Source organism: Peromyscus leucopus, chromosome 2 (assembly GCF_004664715.2).
Source record: "Peromyscus leucopus breed LL Stock chromosome 2, UCI_PerLeu_2.1, whole genome shotgun sequence".
Classification (NCBI taxonomy): Eukaryota; Metazoa; Chordata; class Mammalia; order Rodentia; family Cricetidae; genus Peromyscus; species Peromyscus leucopus.
Window position 1 is genome coordinate 6,236,250 of NC_051064.1, and position 27,342 is coordinate 6,263,591.

The window sequence follows — 27,342 nt, forward strand, 5'->3', positions numbered from 1 at the left end:
TGCTCTCCTGAAAAGGCTGTAGGGCTCCTGGCTCACTGTGAATTGGAGCTCTTGCTCTGGATGCTACCAACCTGCCACCTCCCCCTAGACTTGATCTCCATTATTCCCCACCTACCCAGTTCTGATCCCTTCAGTCAGAATCTAAGGCCTAATTTTTGTGTGTGCAAAAAATAAAAACTAGGTCTCTAGACTACAGACTGTTTTAGATTAATGGTGAGATCTTTGATCTTCCTCTTCATCACCTGACAGGTTCTGATATTTACAACATCCATTTTTAACTTCTCAACCTCTCTACAAGAGCCTGAACTACCACTGCTTACAAGAACTTGCATGTACACACACATACCCTACATGTCCACACAAGACACATACATATATATAAACATACATGTGTGCACACGCGCGTGTACACACACGTACACATGCACACGCATGCACAGATTCTCAAGCATATACCCCCTCCCCACATCTCCAACCTGAGAGGAAGAGGGAAGATAACAGAAGAAAGGGACCTTTGCCTTCTTTGCATGGGTTTCCTACCCTCACAGGCCCGTGAAGAAATAGAGAAGTGGAAGGAGGGCAGAACAGGGAAGGAAGGAAGTTATTTTACACCCCTGCAGTACTTCTGAAACGCTCCTCCTCAGCTTCCACTCTGCAATTGTTAGGTCTGGAATCTGAGATTCTCTCACAGCCCCCGAGTGTTTGGGACACTGGGTCCAGGGATGGTGCAGTTTTGACAGGCACAGAGCCTCTCAGAGACAGGGCAGAACAGGCCTCGAGGGCAAGCCTTTGACAGCTCTACCTTCCTCGGGCTCCTCCTCCGCCTCGGCTTCCTGGTCTGCTGTGATGTGAGCAGTCTCTGCTGTAGATAGGCTCCTGACGCCGTGACCGGAGCTGCTCTGCCCTGACGGCCTGCAACACGCTGGAGCTGCGAGCCCAAACATACCCTCCTCGAGTGTGTCCAGCAGCGTTGTCACGATAGTGCAAAAGACCCTGATCCAGCGCCTCCCAGGGAGCCCAGTGTGTGCGATAAGGTGGGACCAGGGGTGGGGAGGGGGTGATAAGAGGCGGGAAGAAAAACACCTCACTATGCTGCTCAAGACTTCTGATCTATTCTTCACCTTTCCTGGGGTCAGCAGCTGCTGAAGAAGCGAGAAGAGTGAAGCCCCACACCTCCTGCTCTCTCCAAAGCCCTCAGGCTCCCTTCATCACCGTCTTGCGCCCTCTGCTCCATTGAACCCTTCCCGCAATGCATGCTGGTTCCTTCCCCACATCCTGAAACCCACTCGGAGCTCGGGAGGAGGGATGGAAGAGCAGCTCCCTGGAGACAGGACCCCAGCTTCTTGGCCTTGGAAATCACTGGTCCTGCTGCCTCTTCTTCCACAACAATCGAGCCCATGGAAAAGGAATCGATCAGTGAAGACCCCAAGTTCCTCACAGGCCCACTGGCATACATGGATTAACTGGCTCTCAACACACAGAATTAAGAACATGGAATTTATTTTCTTTGAGGTTTTAATATACATCTTTAGTTGTGTATTTTTTTTGGTACACATAACGTAGTTGTATATTTTTGTATATATTATTTAGTTGTATTTTTTTGGCAGACATCATTTAATTGTATACTTTCTTCTAATACACTTGCTTATTCAGTCAAGGTGGCTTAAACATTTAGTCTGCTTAAAATCAACTTCAAAACTTTAAAATCTATTAATAACGATTTTAAAATTTATTAATACTTTAAAATCCAATATCTAAGAAGACCTGAGGTTCAGCTAGGGATGGTGTGTAATCCAAGTACTCAAGAGACTGATGGAAGACGACTATGTGAGACTAACTCATCTGGGACGTAGTGAGTTTAAAGCTGCTGAAGGGAGAGTATCTCAAAACAACAACAAAACAAACAAAGCAAACCACCCCACGAAACCCAAACCCCCCAAAATAGCCATACTCCCAAAACCAAACAAGCTGAGGGTGGTCAATTCCCCTACACATGGAAGACTTTTCTCTGGGCCCCAGGAATGAGGAGATAAAACCATCTGTCTCTTTCATGGCCAAGGACTTCCGAAAGTATTCTAGGCCACAAGCGGATGAATCTTGAAAATGGAGAGCTAGCTTGGCTTAGCACACGGCTAAGTCAGAACAAACATCTAGAGACGGGTCCTCTAACGAGACAGCAGGAAGAACTCATGTATGACGAGGTCCCAAGCCCAGGGCCGGCTCTGTCAACTTCACACTTCTTCGTTGAGAGCAAGCCCCTCCTGTCCTTGTGGCACGTGCCTTCTGTCTGCAGCAGCAAGCACTAGGGCCTGACAGTGACATCTGACGGCGACCCTGCTCCCACTGATACCACGTGATTCCCGTTTATAGAGGAGAATACCGAAGAGCGGAACTGTGTGCTCCTGGGCACAGAGGTAGGAGGAGGAACAGAAAACAATACAAATTCTTTGGTTCTGGATTACAAACTCAGACCCTCACCCTTTCCTCTACTTTATAACCGCTCACCCATTTCGTTATCTTCTCTCTTGAAGATGCTGGAGTTCTGCCCTCAGCAACACTAAGGCTAAGCAGTCACTGGTCTGGGAAAGCCAGGCTGACCTCTCTTCCCAGTAGCAATCACACAGATTAGCAGCCAGAGACGGCCAGCTTTGATCTCAAGGAGCCCTTGCATTCCTCCATTTCTTCCTTTGGTTTTGTGTTTTTCCTTATGTAGGTTCATTTCTTTGTGAAATTTTGTTTCTTTGTTTTCTTAATTATAGGAGAGAGCACAAATGCTGTCCCCCACTACCATAAATTACGCAGCGGATGTTCCCACATTTGGGGATTGCAGGGGTCGGCATATCCAGAGTGCTAAGACAAGCCTCACCTTAGAAAACCACCTTTCTGACTGTTAACTCCCTCCTGTCCTCCCTCCCTCCCTCCCTCCCTCCCTCCCTCCCTCCCTCCCTCCTTCCTTCCTTCCTCCCTCCCTCCCTCCCTCCCTCCCTCCCTCCCTCCCTTCCTCCCTCCCTCCCTTCCCTCCCTGGCATCTGAGTACTGCAGGTGCCCAGAGTCCAGAGGAGAGTGTTGGATCCTCTGGAGCTGCCGTTACAGGCAGTTTTGTGTCACTTGGTGTGGGTGCTGGGGACTAACTCCAGTCCTCTGCAGGAGCAGCAGGCACTCTTAACCTCTGGGCTGTTCCTCCAGCTGCCACCTCACCCTTCGTTGTGATGGGGCTAGGAATGCGACCTAAGATCCTCACCATGCTAGACACGTGTTCTACCACTGAACCACCCCCAGCCCTCCTCTCTTCCTGTCAATCAGTGCAAACGTTAACATAAAAGCCAAAGAGAATCTGGAAGCCAGACACAGAATCCACGGAGGCAGCCATATCTCTAGGAACCGCCCGGTAGCCTGGAAGGATAGTCACAGACAGAATCTTCTGTCATCCTTCAATCCTAGCACTGCTTATCCAGTGTCCTGATAGCCCCGTCATGTGCTCCTCGATCAGACAAACAGCCCTTCGAATGGTACGCAGTTTGCAACACCACTGTGCTTAGATAGTACTGGATTACTTAGGAGTTCACTATCCAACATAACAGCTTTACTTCGGATGTCTACTTTGCAACAAAATGTGTGTGCTGTTGCCAAGTCTGTCAATATGAATAGTTTACTAATCCTCCCAGCATGGTAAATTCCTTCTGCAAAGATCTTCACTTCCATTTCCTCTGGTGTTAACTCCTTTAGAGGGAGGTAATGAAACTCATAAAGGACTTTCACATTTGGCTCCCCTAAGAAGAGACCAGTAAGAGTGGGGTGGGAAGCTTTGAGTTTTAAAACTGAAAATGGCTCATTAGAAAACCAGACACTGAGGAAAAATTTCCGCTTTTACAAACCAAATCATGTAAAGCATGAACCCAAATCAACCCATAAGCCTTCTGTTGAAACTCCGGCGAAACCACGAGAAGATCTTTAGCAAGCAATGTTACAGCAATTGTAACAATGAAGAAGATAGCCTCCCAGATGTGGAAGGAGAAGATCGGGTTGCCGGGTCCTATTTCCTTCTATTGAGCAGTTTCAACAGACAGACTAGTGATTTCAGCCTTTCTGAGGCTATGGGGTCCTGAGTTCAACAACTGTAAATCTGCTAACAATAACAGGCAAAAATCTTTGAGTAATGTGGGACCAGAAAGAGTATAACCATACAAACTGCAGGGATATAAACGATGGGAAGGACTTACAAGCTGTTAGAAAGAAGTGTGGAAACATGCTAAGACTAAACTGACAGCAATGGAGTTTTTACTAAGGAGATCAGATAGGCTTGAAAACCTTGAAGATGGAATCCTATTTGAGCAGGTGGGCAGGGAGACAGAGCATAGTGCCCGGGGAGTGACAGCTCTCAGTCATGAACGGCAAGAGTGACCACGTCAGATGCTGATACGGCCAAGCACATACCATGTGTGTGTGTGAAGAAGTGAGCCAGGGCTGTCTTCACAGCTCTAGCTATGGTGAGGAGAATAAAACCACTTCCCTGCTTTAAGAAGTGTCTCCTGATGTTTCAAGGTAGCTGAGGGGACAGTGCCCACACCACAGTAGAGGGCAATGAGGAGGGCAGCAAGGCTTCCTCATGGAGGAGCAACCCTTAGATACCTGGGATTTGGGGAAGCATTTTAGGAGGGTGAATTTTCTAATTCTTCCTAAGAGAAGCTAGAAACCCGAGTTTCTATTATATTTCACAATGTTTAAGTATACGCTACTAATACAAGTCAAAAGAGCAATACTTTACTAACATTTTGGGTCAACAAAATATGCTTGAGGAACTGTATACTCTTCAATAAAATGTTCACACCTTTGGTCCAATTCTTCTCTCTCCCCCTGCCCTCTTGTGTGTGGTACAAGGAACAGGACCCTTAGACAGGCAAGGCAAGTGCTGCGTTATGCTTCCAGGCCGCATGCACTTGAGCAGGATCAAACAGCAACGTTTTGTTGTTGTTGCTGGGACTGAGTTTCTCCAGTTCTCTGTTTTGCAAACAGGGTTTATAATTATTCTCTCTGGCTCTGTAGCTTGCCTTTTAAAACCGCTAACAAAATCTTCTGTGACGCAAAGTTTTTAATAGCATTCTACTTATCAGTGTTTCCTCCCTCTCATATGTTCTTTCGGGAAAGTGCTTTTGTGTCTGTCTAAACATCAGGTGAGCACAGTTGAGAAAATCATCTCTGCATTTTCTACCATGTTCCACTGATGTTTATCCTTCTCTCAATGCCATTTGTTCTGTTTTTTCAAAACTGTAGAAGCTATTCTAGTCCCTGTCTTTCTATATAAAATTTAGAATAATTTTGCCTAGGTCTACAAAAAATCTTGCTGAGATTTTTTAGAGAAACCATGTTAAACGGGCACAGCAACTTTGGGAGCATCAGCATCTCCTCTATGTGGCGTCTTCTCAGCCATGAAGGCACCCTGCTTCATCAGCATCTGGGTTTTCAAAACACAAGCTCTTCAGAGATTACACCCAAGTATTTCTTTCATTTTTGTAATTTTAATATTTCCCCCTCACATAGAATTAACTTTTAAGCACAGTTGTAGGTTTGCAGCAACTTCAACAGAACGTAAAGAATTTCTATATATTCATGGCTTCCTTCTAATACAGTGTCCATCTTATAAAAATCCTACATTACAGGGATTCATGATAAATAAATGCACACTGACATATAATTATTGCCCAAATCATAGTTTGTGTTAGGGTTCACTTTTGGAGTATTATGTTAATTTTGTATTTATGTATTCACTTCTAATAATTAGAGAGTACTACTGATCTCTATGTGTTTATCTTGGGTCTTATGAGCTCCTGACCTTGCTCACCAGTTCCAGTAGTAATTCTGTAGATTCATTATGATTTTCTGCTGAGATCATTGCATGTAGAAGTGAATGGCTTTATCTTTATCTTTCTGTATGCTAATACTTTGTCTTCCTCTTGTCTTATTGCACTGGACGGGACTTCCAGCATTACACTGGGTAGAAGTGATGAGATTATACACTTCTTCCCAGTCTTAGGAGGAAAGCATTCAATCTTTTACTAGAAAGTATGCTTTTTTGAAGATATTCTTTCAAGTTTTATTTTCTGTCAGTTCTGCTTTCTTATACCTTCTGAACAACTAGCATTCCATTTTGATGTATCTGCAGTGGTTTTAAGTATATGATCTTGTATAGTTTTAGTGAGTGCTGTGCATATTTCATCATATGTACAATATGCATTATGGTCTACTGCTTTCATCTCTAGAACTTTGAATTAAGACAACTTCATCCTTTGTCCTGGTGTGTGTGTGTGTGTGTGTGTGTGTGTGTGTGTGTGTGTGTGTGTGTGCGCGTGCGCGCGCGCGCGCGCCAACTCCCATATAAAACTTAGGAAAGTCCCCAGGAGGCAGAGGCAGATGGCAGGACTACAGAGAGAAATCTTGTCTCAAAAAACAAAAGAAAGACCCCAAGCAACAAACGAACAAAAAAAACTAAAACAAAAAAACAGCAACAACAAGACTTTAGGAAAATCTATAGTCTTCAGCCATATTTATGTTCACTGAATTTTTTTATTTCTTGATCTTATAAGATTGTTACCTCTTTTTTTTTTTTAATGGTATTTCCTCTAGCAATTCCTTATGGAGATGCACTGGTGATTGATTTCTTTGTTTTATTTCACCAGAGACTATCTTGATTTCCCTTGCTTCCAGAGGGTACTGTCATGGGATCCAGGACTCTGAAGAGGTAGTTCTCGCGGCACTTGAACTGTGAAGTGTCAGTTCTTTTTGATCTTGTAGCTGCTGATGAGCAACCACTGCCGTTCAAATTGCAGCGCCCGAAAGTGCTTCTGACTTCTCTAAAGTCTGGCCGTTAGCATTTGGAAGCATGAGGCATCTAATGGATTACCTTGGGCTTATTTGTTTGTGGTTAACTCAGTGGATCAGTTTTATACTGCTACTGTAACAAATTGTCACAAATTTAGTAGCTTAAAATACCTCAAATTTATTATCCTACAGATCTGGAGGTGAGAAGTTATGTACTCCATCCTGAAGCACAAAGGAAAATCCATCTTCTGACTTCTCCAGCTTCTGGACGCTCCTTGCAGATCTTGACCTGTGACCTTGTATCCCAGTGTCCTTTCTGTGTCTTTTATGAGAACTCTTGCTATTATATTGGGACCCAGTGAGATAAGACAAGGTATTTTCTTATCTCAAAAATCCTCAGTCATGTCTGCAAAGTCCTTTGGTTATGTATAATATGATGTGCTCACAGTTGTAGGGATCAAGGTATGGCATCTGTGGCAGGGAGAATTTCTCAGACAACTACATTGTACTTCTTATTATGTCTGTAGCTTTTATAAATGTTTTAGTCAAATTTTGTAGGTTTCAGTTACTTACTCAGATGTTTCAGCTCCTTGCCTTTTCTTATTCTTCTTAGGGGCTCCAAAGACACAATGATTTTTAGTCCACCCTTAAGGTTCTGGGGGCTCTGGCATTTTCTCTTCAGTTTACTTGCTCTCCACTATTCAGACTGGATAATTTCTCTGGTTCTAACTTCCAGTTCACTGAGTCTTTGCTCTGCAGTTTATCCACTAAGATTTTCACTCTGGCTACTACACTTTTTCATTCCAGGATGGCACTAGGTTCTTCATTGCATTTCCTACTCACTCACTAGGGTTCCAACATTACCAGTTGTAGCTACTGGTTCATGACTCTTCACTGAAGCATTTCCAAGGATGGCTGCTCTAAAGTCTAGCTGGTCGCAGACTATAATCTAGTGTTGGCCTCTACTGAATGATGACCCTTCTCCCCACACAGAGGTTGACAGCTGCCTTGTTCCTGGTATCAGGGGTTGACTTTGCTTTCATCGAAATGTGGACATTTGGTAAATAGGTTTGAAATCACTGGATCACTGTTTTAACTTGCCTTCTTCTGATATCAGCTCCAGCAAGGGAAGCTGGTGGGGGGAGGGGACAGGGAAGGTGTCACTAGTGCTAAGGGCAGCATCAGATTCCCAAGTACAACCCCACTGGTGTCTGAGGGGAGGGCTTCTGAAGGCCCAGCAGGAGTGAGACTTTGGGTTCCCATTAGGGGTCCACTGATGCTTTCGGGGCTGGAAGGAGTCACCCATTGTTTCTCATGTGATGTCTTCTGACATCACTCCAATGGGAGAAGAAAAAGGCCCACAGTTTTGGAAGTGGGAAATCCAGGCCTCTCTATGGTATTTACTTGTCTAGAGCTTGTAGGTTTTCATTACCACCCACTTGAAAAGAATTCTCTTTCCTGCGATACCATCCAATGAGGAAGTCTGGGGAACGGCGGACTGGCAGGAGTGGAAGTCTACCACTCCCCATCATTGAGTGCTGTCGGGGTGGAGTCATATACTCCTCTAGAATAGTTTGTTAGAGTATAGGAGTGTTGCTTAAAAATCTTCCTTCTACACCATCCCATTTCTGGCACTCTGGCTAGAGAAAGCAGATTTTATTTTTTATTGATGTTGTTGTGTGCTGCTTGCTAATTAGTCTGTGCTGTTTTTTCTTCAGTGACCTTTTCTATTCCAAATCTGGAGTCTGTGTGGCAGAAGGAAAACCCAAGTAACACATCACTGGACTGTTTCTGGGGTCCACAGGTGCTCTGACTTCTTCCCCCATCATCTTTAGAGTCCTCTTAGGCTTGATTCATGTACACAACATTGAGTTTTAGCTGGACTTAGAGGAACAGAGAAAAGCATGTCTATACCATCTTTCAGGAGGCAGAGCAAATACTGCCCTTCATATTGAGGCTAAAATTAGAATTGTCATTAAGCAGGGAAATTGCATTTTCTTTACTGAAAAAGTTCTATCAAGTGGTAGCAGATCACATGAAATCAATTTGGAATGGTTATCAAAGAACCTGAGGGTTTTTAAAGTAATATATTTTAAATATTTCCCAAAGAAAATACTTAGTGATGTTCGCTTTTTGTTTAGAAAGAGGAAATGGGCCTTTTCTGTATAATATTTCATAATTATTACCTAACACATATGCTTCAGCGCTTCTCCTATCTTTAATTATTTGAGGGGATCCTTCTTTTCTGTTTAATAACAAGCAGCTACCTAGGGCTGTACAGCGTGGAAAAGCACAAGAGAATGATAAAAGGAAGCCTAACATACACTGATATGAATTCTGTTTTTTGCCAGTTAATACAAATGGATTACTCTTAAGAAATTTGGTTAAAAGTACTGGAGTCAAATAAGATATGTAAATGGCAAGGATGGCAATAACTTCCATAGAGAGAGGCACCTTAGGAGATACTGTAAGCTCTCTGAGGTGGCTGGGTGCTACGGGGTCTTCACTCGGATTAGTGGTGAGGAAATCAAGACTGGTTTTGTGCTCCACATGGCGATTAGAAGCGAGCGGCGGCTCCTTGGGCCAGACCCTAAATTCATTACATTATTGCTTAAGGCAGCTAGTTTCTTTCTGGGGTGAGCAGAAGGGAACTGCATGGTACAGTTCCCAGTGAAATGTAAAGTAAGTATTAACAGGCCATTCTGAAGATTTAGCAGAATTAAGCTTCATCAACCAGCTTGACTCACGGCCAATCCGAAAGTATCCGAGAAAGAACACGTAACAGTGATATGACAAGTAGTACAGAAAATTAAATGACTCACAGCTGCATCACTATGCTGAAAAGTTGCATTGTGTTCTGTGAGGGAGAGCTGGTTCCTAGGGGGGCCATTCCACAGCCAACAGGAGAGTTCCATACCGCACACCTGCTCCAGGAAAGCCACTTATGGAAACAGCAGCCCATTCAGGTCCTGTCTCCATGGAGGGAGCGGTTGACTAAACAGGAGAATGTGTGTCCTTTCTGTCAAAAGGATGTGTGAAACATCCTGACAGAGCTGAGGTCTGCCCGGGGCTCCTATATCCAGCTGCTTCAGATCTAAGACAATAATGCTAAGTAAACTTAAGGCCTGTGTGGTCACAGTGAGTATTCTATATACAAAACTGAATTGTTGATACAGTCAAGGAAATGTACTCCACAGTCAATATTTGAAGTTGTTGAATGCTATAGTTTACATTATAGCATTCAGGTTTTTTTTTTTTTGTGGGTGGTGGTGGTAGGGATGTGTGATTTTTTTCCATATATATTGCTAATTGCTTTAGCAAGTGTATCATATTTTTAATCTGGCTAGCAAACAGTGACTATTTAGTAACAGAATTTTGCCTTATTTAATACTGAAAGCATACTTTAAATCAAAATGTAGAGGCAGGAGTAATGTAAAAGAAAGGTCACTTAGTTGCTTCTTTAAGATGGGACTATGATTCAGGAGTTCAGGCCCAGTGTTAGTAGCTCTTGCTCCCACTGTAGAAAAAAGAAGAACGTGCACTTCTCTTTAAATGTTCATTTCATCCACATGTTCATTTACTTATTCAACTTCACTTAACCTATAACCTATATGCACTTCCTTAAGCCTATTCTCAAGTGGTCAAGTCTCCTAGTCTGGGAACAAAACATCAATGTCCCTTACAAAGCTTGAGCATGATTAAAACTACTCAGGCAACTGGCTAGTGAAATGTAATTATTCAATCATTCTTCATATCATACACAAACACCAGGTGTAAGATAAGTTATAAACGCTTACACATGAAAGACAAAACCCACAAAACTTTGAACAAACAAGGTAAAAAGTCTCTTAGAAGTTCAAGGTCAAGTTCACAATCCTCAGTCCTGAGTGGGAAGGACGGTCACACATTACAGCAATCTTTCTTCCTGAGTGGGAAGGACCGTCATACACCATAGTAATATTCAGTCCTGAGTGGGAAGGATTGTCACGCACTACAGAATATACTCAATTCAACCAAAGCTTAGATGCTGTGTGTGGTAACTTTAGAAAGCATCAGATTTTACTCTTGAAAGGGAAAGCTTCAGAATACATGCTCTGTACCCCACAAAATTACTAGAGGCTGGACAACTCCAACACAAAAGTCCAAAGTCCGAAATGTCCCCAAACCTGAAACTTGGTGAGTGAGCACTAATGTGATGCTAAAAATGTTCTGTATTCTGGAGCCTTTCATATTTCAGATTATGAATGCTCAGCTAGTAAAGTATATGCAAATATTCCAGCATTAACAGAACTCAACTCTAAAACTATTCTAGTCCTAGGCATTTGGGACAAGAAAAACTCTACTAGTATTTTGTGGGGGATCGCTGTCCCCGACAAAGAATGTAAAAACAGCCCAGAAAAGCAAGAGAAAATATTTTGTTGTTTTAAGACCCACAATGGTGCAAGAGTTTCTTTTACACACACACACACACACACACACACACACACACACACACACACCAAACAAAAATTAGACAAGAGAAACAAATAAGCACAGACTGCTCATGACCATAGGAAGGGATGCTTTGCCTCACAACTGGGGAAATAAACACTTAGGTGCAAAATAAGATGCCACTTGGTATGTACTACAAAAGCAAATGAAAACCATCGTAATGTCCAGTTGCGGTGTGGAGAGGCATGACAGGATCTCTCACACTGTGGGAGGGAGGATAAGTTGGCATGCCCTCACTGAAAACAGCTCCCATTTCCTGTCAGAATGGCTGTGTCCATAACTGATGATAAACGTGTCCTCTCTTAGTTGTATCTGAGAAGAGTTCCAAGAAACTATGGCCTACAGCTAAGAGTGCTTTTATAGTTTTTTTTTTTTTTTTTTTTTTAAAGAGCAAGTAACAGAGACCAATGTACTCTGCAAAGTCTATATTATGAACTAAATATTCATTTATAGAAAAAGTTTGCTGGCCCCCATCTTAAAGAGGGTGTGTGTGTGTGTGTGTGTGTGTGTGTGTGTGTGTGTGTGTGTGTTCTTAGCTCTGTATTCACAAGCAATGAGGACAATAAAACCTAAGCAAACATCAACAGTGACCAGATAGATCAACTGAGGGATAGTCACACAATACAAGTTTATTTGGCAACAAAAACAAACTACAACTAGATTCAGAGTAACTGAGTAAAAGAAACAACTCACAAGATACACAGAGCATGACTCTACTTGCCTAAAATACCATAACCAGCCAGACAGCACTGGGGATACATGCGTGGGTGATGAAGTCAGTTAGTACCCCAGGGGCCAGGCACTGTGAGGCACATACACGCTCAACTGGGGAGGCACACGGCAGTCAGTCATGGATTAGCTATAACTCAGTCGCGGTTATACAGACCCAAAATGGCTGTGAAGATCGCAAAGGGCAAGTCTATCAGCTGCTCAGCATGATCTTAGGGGTTGAAAATTACAAGATAGGGGTGACATTTTGATTGTCACTAGGACCCTCTCGATTATGTGTAGATACATTAAAAACTAGTGGGGGAAAGCACAGATTCAAAGCTCAAGATCCGTACAAATAAAACATTACTCTTACTTTTAAAAGATCTTTACGTTGTCCAGTCATATGTTTTTTTTCAAAAACCACTCAATATCTATTAGCCCCAAAGAGCTTTGGGTATGAGTGTGCTTCTTTGACTATGTGTTATTTATATAGCAATTCCTTCCCGAAAGGATTTAGAACTTTGTGAAAAATGGAACTCTATGCAGTGATAGTAGTTAGCTAAAATTACAACTGGACATTAATACTATTTTTATGATCCTTAATTTCCCCAATGTCCATTACCTCCCAAACAGGAGCCCCTGGCACTAAAACAGCATTCCATAATCATTATTAATGGCCCTCTATCTTTTCCTCTAATGCATTTAACCCTACAATGTGGTTATCTTTGCAACGAGTAAACAGCAAAATGACTATGATATATTTAGGCGTAATAAGAGGGAGCAGGATATGGCGACATGGAAATACAGCTGGAAAGAGTTTTCTTGAGGGAAATAGCCTGAATGAAACTGTCCTGGTTATTTAATGCAAATATTTAAACAACCACACTCTACACATAAACACCGAGAAAAAACAAAAACAAAAACAACAACAACCAAAAAAAACAAAACAAAAAAAAACCAACCCAGCTTAACACATCAATAGAAAAAACCAGAAATGCTAAACTCTAACAAGGGTAAAGTTGCAGAAAATGTTGGGATGAAAAGCATTAGACAAATTGAAGAGATACATTTGCCATCTTAAAGGGGGAAGAAAAGTTGAATCAGCAAAGAACATTGTCTTTCTTGGCAATAAGAGCTGGCCTATTTGTTTTTATCTTTTATAATAAGCATTGTGCTAAGTTCTTACTATTCACCCTTATAATTCAGTATGTTAAATGACTTTTACAAGTGGGGATTTCTTGAATTCTGTGAAGATCTGAAAGATCTCAGGTTTCATCCAACTTATAAGCTAACACACTGTTAAATATTTTTAAATATTATGTTATGAGTGTGGGTGTTTGCCTGCATGTACATCTGCCTGTCTACCTGCCTGGTGATCTCAGAGGCCAGAAGAGGGCATCAGATCCCCTGGAACTGGAGTAAGATAGTTCTTAGCTGTCTTGTGGGCTCTGGGAATGAAACCAGGTCCTCTGGAAGAACAACCAGTATTCCAAAACCACTGAGGCATCTCTCCAACCCCACAAGTTAGCATATTGACCTGTACATCTTTATGGTGCTAGAGGAAAACATAGCTATGGGACAATCAGCCCAGGTTTTATGCTCAGTCTCTGTCTTGATACTCAAATTCCAGCAGTGCTAGAGAGGGGCCTGGGTGGATACTCTGATTGCTATAGGTTTGCATCACACCAATAGAGTGTAGGGATCTTGTGTTGTCCATAATGGAGCCTTCCTCTGCCAGAAGACAATATCCCTATCTTGCTGGACAATAAACAAACTCTTTGTTTGGAGGGAAACACTATCTCTTTCCTTCATAGATGTTCATATCACAGTGATCTTGAAAAGATAGCACAAAAAAGATTATAAGTGTCTCTGCCCACAAGACATGGTGAAATGTGAAGAAAACATGGAGAATACTCTCAACATTTCCAGTTTTGCAGTAAAACAACCCTTGAAGACTATGATGTAAGGTGTGCTGTAGTTACTCATTAATTTAGAGAGGAACTGAATCTCTCCCACACTGAGTCTCTCAATCCATGAACACAGTACATCTTTCTACTTACCTAGCATATATTTTAATAATCCTATAATTTTCTTCACAAAGACAAGATCTAATTTTATAGTTTCTATTGTTAATATAGGTATCATTTTCTATATTTAAATGTTTAAACAATTATCTAATTCTCCCAGGGTACAGAATACAGTGATTACAATGATCATATATCCTAAAATTTTTCTAAACTTTCTCTTAGAGAACTTGTCAAACACCTTAAAAAAAAACAGCATTCCATATATATCCGATGAATGTCCTGAGCATATTCTGTGGGTGAACTATAAACCTAAAAGGCAATTATGGAGTTCTGCTTGTGTGCTGGACATTAAATTGATGCTTTGTATGTAGTAGTTCTTTCATTTTCTAAAACTCTGAGAAAAGATTTACTATCTGGATGAAGACAGACAGGATATTGAAAGGCTCAAGGTCACAAATATTTGGTTACTACAGAGTAGATGTAATGCTGGACACTGGGGAAGTAGATATTGAGACAATGTTTGTCATCATATCCAACAGAAGACAGACAAGTAGCCATCTACAGAACAGTATGAAAAGCTCTTGAAAGGGATGTGATAACATTATGAAAGTGGAAATGAAGGGCCTTTAAAACAAACTGGGTTGGGGGATTGGACATTTGGGATCAGCTTCTCAGAGAAAGGAGGCCCTGTAGAGTAAAGAAAGAGTTAGTAGGCAGACTCAGGAATAGTTTATGCAAAGCCTCAGGCCACATCTAAGCACCATGATTGCTCAGCTAGAACACAGGAAAGTGTAGGGGGCCAGGCCAATTGACCATCAGGAGCCTCTAAAGACTTTGTATGCTATGCTAAGGAGGCAGAACTTTCTGGAGATCATGTTCAGAAAAGACAACGTAATATTTTAAAGAATGATGTGAGCAAATAAATATACTAGAAAATTCTCCCCAGCATCAAGGGAGAACACAGTTCTGGCCAGATCAGGCAGAATGCAGACTAGCTAGGAGACTTCAAAAATAATATGGGACCATATGCTATCCAGACGCTGGCAGAGGGATTTAAAATTAAAAGGCAGATGCAGTGCTTAACAGACACAGTGTAAGAAGACCTCAAAGGATGGAGCTACATCAGACTGATCTGTCTTTCCTCTGCAGCTAGTGATGAGTGGCAGTAAGACAAAGACTACAGGAAGGGGAGATGTAACAGGAGGATGCACATGGAACAGAACAGTGAGCTGGATATTGTCCATCTTAGGTTGGAAGATCATAATGCAAAGATCCGCTTTATGTCAGGCACCAAAGAGAACTCACAAAGAGGCACTAAGAACAGTTCGTTTCCTTTACATCTACTTGAGAATTCAAATACATAAATAGGTAACTCATGGCTGACCTTAGTATATGGCAAAGTCCATGAAACCTTTGTCCATCCATCAGTGGCATGCTTCACCAATCATATTTCTAACAGTTATATCCCAGGCTACAGAATAAAACAGGTACCTTCACAATAGTGTTTTAGGCACCTGCTCGAATTTTAAAAATAAATTGTGTATATTAAAGTGACAATTTCACTTTTTGTAACACTATTTAAAAGAAAAAAATATTCATTTTAAATGTGATTTCATCTTAGATATATTAAGTATGACAGATCTATAGATTTTGAATCTGAGAGAAGGGGTTCATAAATGCCCATCAACTAGCCATCAAATGCTGATGTCCTCCTGTACAGCTGATGTATTATCTTTGTCCAAAATTTAATTGCTCATCACAGATCTGATGTGACAAATTAAACAATATTATAACTTTGAAATTAAGGTTTTTCTACTGTGTACAGAAAAACAAAACACTGAAAATGGTTTCCCAAGTAAAGTCATTAGAATATCCCACTTTACTGGTCAGATGGCATGGGATCACATTTAATAATACATTCTTTAAATTTTAACTTGATATAAAATCTGGCACTTATTTCTTGTAATGATGAATTCCAGAGGAAAAAATATCACAGCAAAATCCAGGGAGTGCAGGCTAGATCATGACTTCTGCTGTCTCTTTCTTTGAGGCCAACCCAAACACTTCCAGTGTGCATGAGTTAGACAAGTCACACCACCACTTCTCATTTCCGTCTCCGACAAGGTGGCAATAGTGAGGCCTTAATGATACACATTAGCATGTTTGAAGAGCACTTGTCTTGAAGATAAAGAAATGGCTCAGTAGTTAAGAGCACTTATTGCTCTGTTCCCAGCCCCCAAACGTGACTCACAATCATCTGTAACTCCAGGTCCACGGGATCCGACCCCTTCTTTTGACCTCTTTGGGCATTACATGCACATGGCACACAGGTGTACATTCAGGCAAAACATTCATACACATAAAATTAAATTTTTTTTTAAAGAACACTTGACTTTTAACAAAAACTTAGGGGGTGAGGGCCTAAAGGTATACAATGATGTTGCCCCCGAATCCCTGAGGGTTTCTCTCTATAGAAATAACCAGCCTCAGGACAAATATATTAGTAAGTATAAAAGTAGCAGTTGTGAACATGCACAACTTCTTTCTCTTTATTATCCCCCAAACAACTACAACATACCACCTGCTTGCATGGTGTCTTAGTTACTTTTCTATTGCTGTGATAAGACACCGTGACCAAGGCAACTTACAGAAGAAAGGGTTTATTTGGGGCTTCCAGTTTCAGACCATTAGAGGCCATGAAGATCACGGGGCAGTAGCCAAGAGCTCACATCTTAACCCATAACCACAAGGCAGACAGAGGAAGCTAACAAGGGATATCCTGGGCTTTTGAAACCCCCAAAAGCCTGCCCCCAGTGACACACCTCCTCCAACAAGGCCACACTTCCTAATCTTTCCCAAACAGTTCCACCAACTGGGGCCCAAGTACTCAAATGTATGAGCCCTTGGGGCCATTTTCATCCGAACTACTACACACGGCATTTCCATTATAGTTAGCATTATATATAATTTAGATATGATTTAAAATAAGTGAGAACACATGTACAGGTTATATGCAAATATTATGCCATTTTATACACAGGCCTGAGTACCTTCCGATTTTAACATCTGCAGGACATCCTGTAACACATCTCCCATGAATATCAAGGGATGACTGTTCTGAAAATAGCATGCTGAATGTATATAGCCTTTTGGTGCCCTCAAACTGGCGGGAAAACCAGAACTGTGTGCCTGACCCAAATCTGACCCAGTAAGACATCTTGCCTTTGGAGAGCAAGCCAGCTATCCCAGATGCTGACACTCACTGAGAACACTATCTAGCACAATTAAGTTTTTTTTTAAAAAAAATTAAAGGCTTCATGGTGGTAATAAAGAATAAAAATAGGTGAACACCCATAATAAATGATATGCCAATATTACTTTACAACGCACATATAGCTCTAGAAAATGTTTCCAGACTTTATGGACCATGCATATAATCAACTCATAGAATGCTCTCACTATAATCTCAAAGCTAGTTTCCCCCTGTTCAAATCTACTGTTCCTCAAACTGCAATGAATTGCACACAGTTTTTCTCCTTTCAAGGGTGTCACTGAAATTCTTCTCTCCCTTGCCTACAACTGTGGGCACAGATGGGTGATCATGTGGCATCCATGTATGGTTTGTCTTGTCTTTATGCAAGTCCTTCCAGACATGGCCCTGAGCCACCATGAGCAATGGGAGTGAGAATGATCACACACCCCAGGCAGCCCAATGCCCCTCTGGGAAAACCTGGACACAAGACATCAGCCTCTCTGGACAACCAGCTTCACACAGTGGCAAATGAATTTGATTGTTGTTGATGAAAATAATCACAGAAAAGAGTGCTCGCCTCGTGTTCTGAAGGAAACCTGTAGCAGTCTCTGGTGTGACAAAGCCTGGAGTGGATCATGAATCAAATGGGCGGAATCTCTACTCCGTTACTCCGTCAATCACTGAAGCTGGTTTCTGACCAGAGACAGGTAGGTCCCAGCCTGGAGTCTAGGGTGAGCCATGTGGCCAGTGTCCCTCAGTGCAGTGCCCTGCAGTCTGTCCCTGGTCAGCTGTAAATGGCCAGAGAGAGGCTGTCTTGGAAGACCCTTCTCCTGTCCCTTTCAGATTCTTCTGTCCACGTATTTCCCAGGAGGTCGACCCCCACATCATCATGAAATCTAATTAAATCTTCCAGATAAACATGTTCAGTATCCTATCCACAGAAGAAAATGGAGGCAGAACCAGCCTCACACATTCAGATGGAGACAGACAGGTAATTTACTGAAGCGAATGTGTTTGCAAGCCAGCTTTTAAATGTGATTTGTGATTATCAGTGTGCTTTCCAGTCAGCAACCCTCTCTCCACCCCTTACCATCATCTGCACAACTCCTGGTTCAAGAGCCACTTAAGAAATAAATGATTCATGGCAGTTGGAAGCAGCACGATTCTCTGTAATGCATAATGGTTGGTTTTGAAGCCTGTGGGTGGTAAAAACTTGCTACCCCTTAGCCCTCTTCAGCCCTTTTGGGGGAAAAGGGCAAAAAGAGACAAAGGCCATACAGATCAAATACCTCCTTTGCAAGACAAATAGTTTTTCTGCGTGCATCTACAATTCTAGCTTTGAGGAATAAAATTAAACTCTTAGAAGAAAAAGCTTACAAAAAATGTACATTTCTGGTTATTCCACAAGATGGGCTGTACAGAGCCTCAGGTTTGAGACAGACCATGCTCATCTGTGAGACATGCTTGCCCGTGGCAGTTTTCCGGATTGTGTAGATATGCTCTTTCCATTTACACACACACACACACACACACACACACACACACACACACACACACACACACACACGAGGGTCTATTTATGAAACAGGGCAAATTGTGACCTTTGGCCACATGTTTAACTGTATTGAGCCTGCTTCTTAATCTGTAACCTCAGAAATAATAGGCTGCTCTCACAGGGTTTTTGTGAGAATTAAATGGGATATTAAAAGAAGAGTACAGTTCTCAGACATAATTTTTCTTGAAGATTGGCCCATGTATCCGTGCTGAGATGAGCTACCTGGAGGCTAGGTCCCACTGAAGTCTGGGTACCACTCTATATTATTAGATAAACACCAGATCGGGAAGTCTCCCTGCCCCCCCCCCCCCCCGGTTCTATTTTGAGATAGGAGGTCATGTATCCGGGCCAGCCTCAAACTCACCACATAGCAGACCTTCTCTCCTCCTCCTATCTTGAGGGTGCTGTGATTATAGGAATGTGCCACCATACCCAGTTTATGTGATGCTGGTAATTGAACTCAGGGACTCATACACGGGAGGCGAGCACTCTACCACGTGAGCCACACCCCTAGCCCCGGAAGTCATCATTCTAACAAGCATTTTAACCAGTGAATTTGGCCTTCTGTCTCACCAGGCTGTGAGTACAGAAGAGGTAGGTACCCAACAACAGTATTTCAGCATTGGGTTGGCAAGACTATGTTTCCTACTTAGCACTGATTCTGAGTTCCTATTTCTAGGTCTATTTCACCTTGTATGAATTAGATGCTACCCTAAGTGGTTGTGGTGGTTTGATATAGGTATGGCCCCCATAGCTTCATGTATTTGAGTGCTTGGCCCATGGGGAGTGGCACTATTTGGAGGTATGATCTTGTTGGAGTAGGTATGGCCTTGTTGGAGGAAATGTGTCACTGTGGAATCCGGCTTTGAAGTCTCATATATGCTCAAGTCATGCCCAGTGTGACAGTCTTTATTTCTGTTACCTGCAGGTCAAGATGTAGAACTCTCAGCTCCTTCTCCAGTACCCTGTCTGCCTGCTGCCATGGCTCCAGCTATGATGATAATGGACAAAACCTCTGAAACTGTAAACCAGCCCCAATTAAATGTTTTCCTTTATAGGAGTTTCCGTGGTTATGGTGCCTCTTCACAACAATAAAAACCCTAACTAAGACAGTGATCTTCCTAAAACACAAAGCTGGACATAGACCAGAGCATAGACTCCCTGCTTAGAGTGCAGGCGCCCATCCTCAATTCTCTCTTCTGCCTGGATCTTCTTTGTCCAGTCAGGGTACAAGTCTTTCCAGGCCCGATTGTCTCTTCTTATATTTCAGCTTAAATGTCTTATTGGAAGGTCCTTCCCCCAGCTGTCTAGTCATTCTCAATGACAGGGATATAGTTGACTCTCTAACAAGGACCTTAAATCTGCTGATAGTCACTTGAAAATCAAGGTTTGCTGTGTCTGCTGCCTACCATTGTGCCTGCCACTCCGTAGGTCCTCTGTAAACAAAGGCTGAGTGGAGGAGGATGCTAATCTATTATTAGCCTGCAATGGGGCCAGCCTAGGTAGCATCCTCGCACTGATGACTGAGGGCTGATGGGGAGAAAAGCTGCCTTTCTCACTTCACGAAAGGACAAGTGCAGGGCACAGTGTGCTTATGCGGTATCTGTGCCCAGAGGAAAGCGACAAATAAAAAGAACTTGGTAAATCCATCTCCATTGAAGAAGGCCGGCTTTGAGTCATTTGCCGTGAAAAGAAGTTTACCCCGTGAACCATCTCTTTAGGAATGGACTGTCACATCATTTTCACATCAGATTTCTTATGACAGCTCTGCATACTTGTTATTAGTATCAAAATCACCTCACCTATGAATAAAAATAAAACTAGTGTCCTTGAAAAAAGTTGTCCCTTCATCATAAAGCAACAGGGTCACCTGTGTTTTAAGTGTTCTCGGCTCACTTGGAGAGTAGGGGACAGCTGGACACACTCAAAGGTCCTACTTTGTGCCTTCTAGAAAACACACATTTTCTGGCCACAGAAAGTCTGGGAAGAGACTTGAGACAGGCTGTATAATGCAGGCCATCTCCCAACCAATCTCTGCCCAACTCCTAAAACTGCTAATGTCTGAGGAAGAATATTGGAGACTATTGGTATATTTGTTTTCTAAGGGAAGAGAAAAAGAGGGGTAAATTTGGTGAGGTGGGAAGGATCTGGGAGAAGATGGAGGATGTGAAATCAGAATCAGAATATGTGGTATGGGAGAAAAAAATCTATTTTCTATTTTTGAAAAAGGAAAATAAAGAGAAAAAATCATGAAGAAATGGCAGCTTTGGTGTGGGCTCTTCTCACTTGTTAATTTAGAACATGATATCTCATGTCATAGTTTCCGAGCAGAGACCCTGCCATCCATCTTTCCCTGTGGTCAAACGTGAAGAGCTCTCCATTTGAGCACAGGGAATGGGTCCTCTGTGGGTGCCACACTGGATAGTGAGCTAACTGCATGTGCAGGCGGGAGGAAGCAGGAGCATGCCTGTTAGTTTACAGGGTGTCACATTAGAAGAAATGGAAACCCTGGGCTGTATATGAGCAAGCCTAAGGACGGAAACCCTCACGGCCAGCCTCAGGAAGAGGTAAGCACAGGACTCACCCAGAATGCTTTCTTGCTTGCTGAGGTCACATGACAGCCTGGACCTACTGGTGAGAGTCTAAGGATAAGCAGTGGGGGGAAAGCCATACCAGGCAAGTGGGCATGGATGCCACTTCCCATACCTCAGCTAAAACTAAAAGCAAGCAGAGGAATGGGGAATGAATAGCTTCCCTTTTAACTCCTCTCCATCATTTTCCAAAAGTCCCATTCCTTCCACGATGGTGATGACGATGATTCTTTTTAAAGATTTGTTTTATTTTTAAATTATGTGTCTGTGTGGCTATGTGAACATGAGTGCAGGCGTCCATGGAGGCCAGAGAAGAGGGCCCTGGAGCTAGAGTTGCAGACCGTTGTGAGCTGCCCAGACTTGGGTTTTGGAAACCAAAAACAGGACCCCTGGGAGAGCAGCAGTGGTCTTAACTATTCAACCATCTCTCCAGCGCTCACAATGGCTCTTGACATGGACAGTATTCAGGGATTTTGAGTACTGCTACTTATTAACATCCGCTGTGTCCTCCACTTATCAAAACCCATCCAGGTTGAGACCCCACAGCAGGGGCCTTTAATTGGAAAGACTGGGTGGGAACTAGTATGTTGTAGCCTTCACCAGGGATGCTAACGAGTACCTAGCCTGGAACACTATCACATACGAGAGCTCGGCTAACACAGACAGGGGTTGGGGAGGATGTGTTTAAATGAGGAGTGAGCGTGTAACAGAGAGGGTGAAGGTTCTGTGGACTGTCAGCGCGGTAACAACGGGAAATGTGGTCAAATGAAGAAATGTGTGCGGACTCTGGAGGACACACAGCAAGAGAAAACACCAGGGTGAGATAAGAGCAGCTCCTGCTAGAGTTAAGAGGACGCAGGAAGATAACACTTGCAAAGAGGTGATCAGACTGTGAAAACGCCCGGCCGGTGCTGGAGCGGCCGGTGCTGGAGTGGCCAGCGGCTGTATACAGAGATGCCCTAGGGCAGGTCTCCCCAAATAGGAAAAGTGAGGTTCATGCTTCTGCACCCAAATGCTGATATGCAATCTCTCTATACTCATGGCTCATCTTCAGTGTGTGGGTGAACAACTAAGAACTTAAACAGAAGCAATTACGGAATAAAAATAATAAAACAATTGCAATAAGTTATTGAAATCCAGCTGGGTGGTGGTGGCGCCTGTCTTTGATCCCAGCACTCGGGAGGCAGAGGCAGGCGGATCTCTGTGAGTTGGAGGCCAGCCTGGGCTAGAGTGAGATCCAGGACAGAAGCCAAAACTACACAGAGAAACCCTGTCTTGGAAACAAAAAACAAAGTTATTGCAATCCAGTCCCCAGCACACATACCTGTGAGCCATGGAAGGAAGCACACAAAATGCCACCTCACCTCGCTCCCTCTGGTGACCTTCAGCATTGCCCTGCCATGTTTAATTAAAAGTTGTAATTAATTCTTTCAATGTTTCACATAATGCATTTTGGTTACATTAACCCCACTACCCGCAAGTCCATCCTCATCTCCTTACGGCCCCAACTTCATGTCTTTAAAAATAAATTTATTTGTGCTGTTTGCACACTCCTGCATGTGGAGCCCTCACTGGACTGTGGGTGATCTACCAGGGCACGCCATTAAAGAGAATGACTTCCCCTCCCCTAGAAGCTCTCACATGTCCGTAGCTCCTCAGCCAGGGATGGAAGCCTGGAAGCCCTTGCCCTCTCCTTGCGAGAACGCTGACTGGCTTCATCTTGTACAGGCAGCTGCAGCTATGAGTTGCCTTTCGAGGTCTTATGACCGGCCTGGATGGTGGTCTGATTTAGCAGAAGGCAGCCATCTCTTCCTCTATCGTTGATGGGATGGCACACTTGGCTCTTTCATACATGAGTCCCACAATGTGTAGTAGGTTTTTAGTCAAGTACTTTTGCTACGACATTTTTTTTTTTTTTTGCTATGACAATTTTGCACATTTACCTGTGAAAAAAGCAAACTTTACTCGCTGGTCAAAATCTACATTCACATTCACAATGACTTCCGAGCAGGGTAGGAGCGCCCAAGCAAAATGAAACAGTTCAGACCTTCCTGAGTAAAACCACTAGAGTCTGGAAATGAACACAGACAGGAAATTTATGAGTAAACGACAATCGAGACTTATTTGGTACCATCATTTTACAGGGTAGTGAAGAACATAGCGATTTAGAACTCGCCTTGGAGTTTTGTTCTGAGCCATGCCCTCCTTCTGAGCTGTGAGTGCAGTAGAGATCCACACAGTTTTCATCATGCCCTGACTTTCTTGAGCTCTAAGTCCCTTCATTTACCTCAAGAAATAATTTCCTAGTAGATGCCCTTCCGCAGTTCCCATGTCTTTTTATACTGACTATTTCCTCATCCTGAAATGTTGTGATAGGCATGAGGGTTGCCAAGCTACCTGGAAGGACAGCTGGGATTCTGGGATTGTCATTCCCAGTTGTTGGGATTGTTACCTACGGATTTTTCTTCACGAATTAGTAACTATTCATTTAGCGTGTGTGTGTGTGTGTGTGTGTGTGTGTGTGTGTGTGTCCATGATCATTTGGATACATGTGTACGTGTGTGCCCTGCAGTCCTCATGAGGTACCCTCCTCTATTGCTTCCACTTTAGCTTTGAGGAAGAATCTCTCACTGGACCTGGAGCTCAGCAGTTCGCCTAGGCTCACTGGCAGGTAGCCCTAATTTGGCTTCTTACATGGGCACTTGAACTCAGAACCCAGGTCCCTTTGCTTGTGCGGCAAGCCCTTTATCAACTGAGCCCTCTCCCCGGCCTTATCCATGGATATCCGTTTTTAGCTAATAAACCCGCTCAGTCTTCCCAGGCCCCAGTGCTGAAGTAGGTAAGCATGGCTACAAGCCAGGCTTATCACAAGGAGGTGAAACCACAAACCACAGGCTGGCTGACCATAGCGCAGCCACACCTGGCCTTCGCTCACTAAGCTAATAGCTGACTTGGCGCAGCATCAAGTCTGACGGGACGCTAACATTGGGGCTAAGGCGTACAAAACGTGCAGAAGGCAGAGCGGAGGAGAGCAGGGGAGCTGACAAACGAACTGTGATAGCCTGGGACACCCTGGTGTTCTCACAGCACTTCAGAAGGCTGAGATGCAAAACACGGCTGAAATGGAGACATTTCTGAAAACCGGATTTATTGTTTTCTGCCACATGAATTTGCTCCAAAACCTTATTTGAACTGGTTTGGGCTTTTTCTCTGTGCAGCTAAATATAAATATTTATTCATTCACTTTGCTACAGAAATGACTGTGTTTTCTAGATATTAACAGTACATGAATTGTATTACCTTTCTTTTCTCTTTTTCTTTGTGTCTTTCTTCCTTTCTTCCTTTCTTTGTGTCTTTGTGTCTTTCCTTCTTTCTTTCTTCCTTTCTTCCTTCCTTCCTTCCTTCCTTCCTTCCTTCCTTCCTTCCTTTCTTTCTTTCTTTCTATTTGAAGTGTGAGCTTCTAAAAGCTGGCTTTTGTTTGTTTCACTGTTTGTCACAGTATGTAGCCCTGGCTGGCCTGAAAATTGCAATGTAGGCCAGGTTGGCCTCAAATTCACAGAGATCCACCTGCCTCTGCCTTCTGAATTCTGGGATTAAAGGCGTGCGCCACCAAGCCCAGCTCTTATTTGTGTTTTTAAGACTGGGTCTTTATGGGGCCCAAACTGACCTCAAACTTACAATCTTCTCCTCGCCCCCACTTCCTGGGTGCTGAGCATACAGGCCTGCACTGTCACGCCCAGTGTGAAAACTGAATTTTAAAAGACATTTGGCACAGGGATAGTTGTTCTTTGCACAGCTTCCAGACAGGCAAGCTTTCCAGAGCTGATTCTTTTGTAGTTCCCCCAATCAAGTGGGCCATTTACCTGACCTCAGCTTAGTAGTTTCTACATGATTGTATTAGACAGGTTCAAAGGGTAACAAGTGTAGGAGAGGGGGTGCTCTCAGTGGCCCTGGGAACGAAGCAGGGAGAAGCTGAACAGCAGGCACATGGTCCACTTTCAGATATGACACACGCACTGAACATGGGCTTATCTTCTTGGCTGCATCCCTCCACGTTAATGAGCATCTCCACATCTGGTTACAGTATGCAAAGGGTACAGGAAATATAACCAATGAAAAAAGATGACGAATTGCATTTTTTTTTTTTTTTTTTGAGTCAGAGTTTCTCTGTGTAGCTTTGCGCCTTTCCTGGAACTCACTTGGTAGCCCAGGCTGGCCTCTAACTCACAGAGATCCACCTGCCTCTGCCTCCTGAGTGCTGGGATTAAAGGTGTGCGCCACCACCACCCAGCGGCGATGAATTGCATTTTTAGTGGTAGATGTTAACATTCTAAATAAGATGTTCAGAGTTTTGTTTTGCTTTTCATTGTTGTTGTTGTTGTTGTTGTTTTTTAAGGTGAAGCACAGAAAAAGTGAGATAAAAACCAACAGGTTCATAGCTGCCGGAGCCAGTAGAGGGAGTGACAGGAACTGAAGAGCCGCACTGTGGCAACAGTTCCCCAGTTCTGTAAGTCTCCTAATCATCAGAACACGGTTCGGTTACAACAGAGTCTTACAGCAGAGATTCTCTCCAGAAAGACGCCAAACACCGGTATCTCCAACTCATAAGGTAACACTTTATGTCAACACCACCTTTCTTTCTTAGCACTTCAGATTAACAGCCCTGAAATGCAGATGGAAGACAGTAAGTGCTACCTATTCCTCAATACCTAGGGAGAAGGAAGACTGTTACCTGTAAGTGACTGGTATTCACTGTAGATACAGAACATGACTTCCAGATATTACATTATAATTAGCCATGAGGTCTACAATCCTAAACTGTACTTATTTCCTCAAAGTACAGCATGAACCACAGAAAATTTAAAGTTTACTTAATTTAAATTTAAATTTTCTTTAACGGTCATTCTTACAAGGAGGGTGCAGACTTCCGAGGTGCAAACTATGCCCGAGTGTTCTGGCACCCCAACAGGTGGGCGGTATGTAATCACACTGAATACAATAATCTCTTCACCAGAACCATCTACCCCACTCCATCAGCAAGAAAAATGGCAAGCAAAGTTAGACAGGCAGCTTCCATCTTTGAGACAGCTTTCCAACTTCAGCACTATAGACATTTTGGACCATAAAATTCTTCACCACGGGGTAGGGGAGATGGCTCAGTGGGTTAAAAAAAAAAAAAAGTTTGCTGTCCAAAGTCTAATGACCTGAGCTCTGTCCCCAAACTCACAATGGAGGGAGACAACCAACTCCTGAAAGTTGTCCTCTGACCTCCACAAGCGTGTTGAGGATGTGATTACACACACACACACACACACACACACACACACACACACACACACACCACTGTTGTAGAAGTGTTGCTTTTATGTTGCATTTGTTTAACTCTGTGATGTGGTGGTATTCTAATTGTACTGAAATGTGATTTTGATTATATGTTAATAAAGTTGCTCAGGGGTCAGAGCTATTAGAGCCATAGACAGAGCGTGGCGGCGATGGCACACGCCTTTAATCCCATAGATCTCTGTGTGTTCAGGGATACAGCCAGCATTGGAGACATATGCCTTTAAGACCTGAAGGGCTGTACATACTGACAGTGATGAGGCAGTCACGTGTTTGGGTTTACAACCAATGAGAAGGCAGAACAAAATACTATAAAAAAAAAACCGAACAGACAGGATATAGCTCTCTTTCGGGAAGCTGGGACAGGAGGAGGAAGGGTGAGATTTTAGCTCTGAGCTCTGACCTCTTGGCTTTCTCTTTTACATTGTTTCTGTGTTTCTTATTTAATAAGACGGTTGGTTACATCTACACTGTGAAGCTGTATTACTGTGCCTGTCTGAAACACCTGATGCTCTAATAAAGAGCTGAACAGCCAATAGTGAGGCAGGAGAAAGGACA

The 27,342-nt window shown here is 43.1% G+C and overlaps 1 protein-coding gene and 1 pseudogene across 2 annotated transcripts in view; both read right to left on the bottom strand.

Moving 5' to 3' along the window:
• The window catches only part of Pag1 (phosphoprotein membrane anchor with glycosphingolipid microdomains 1), a 143,062-nt gene that overhangs the window by 103,466 nt on the left and 12,254 nt on the right, over positions 1 to 27,342 (bottom strand). The window lies entirely within an intron of this gene.
• LOC114705628 lies at positions 2,757 to 2,906 on the bottom strand (annotated as a pseudogene).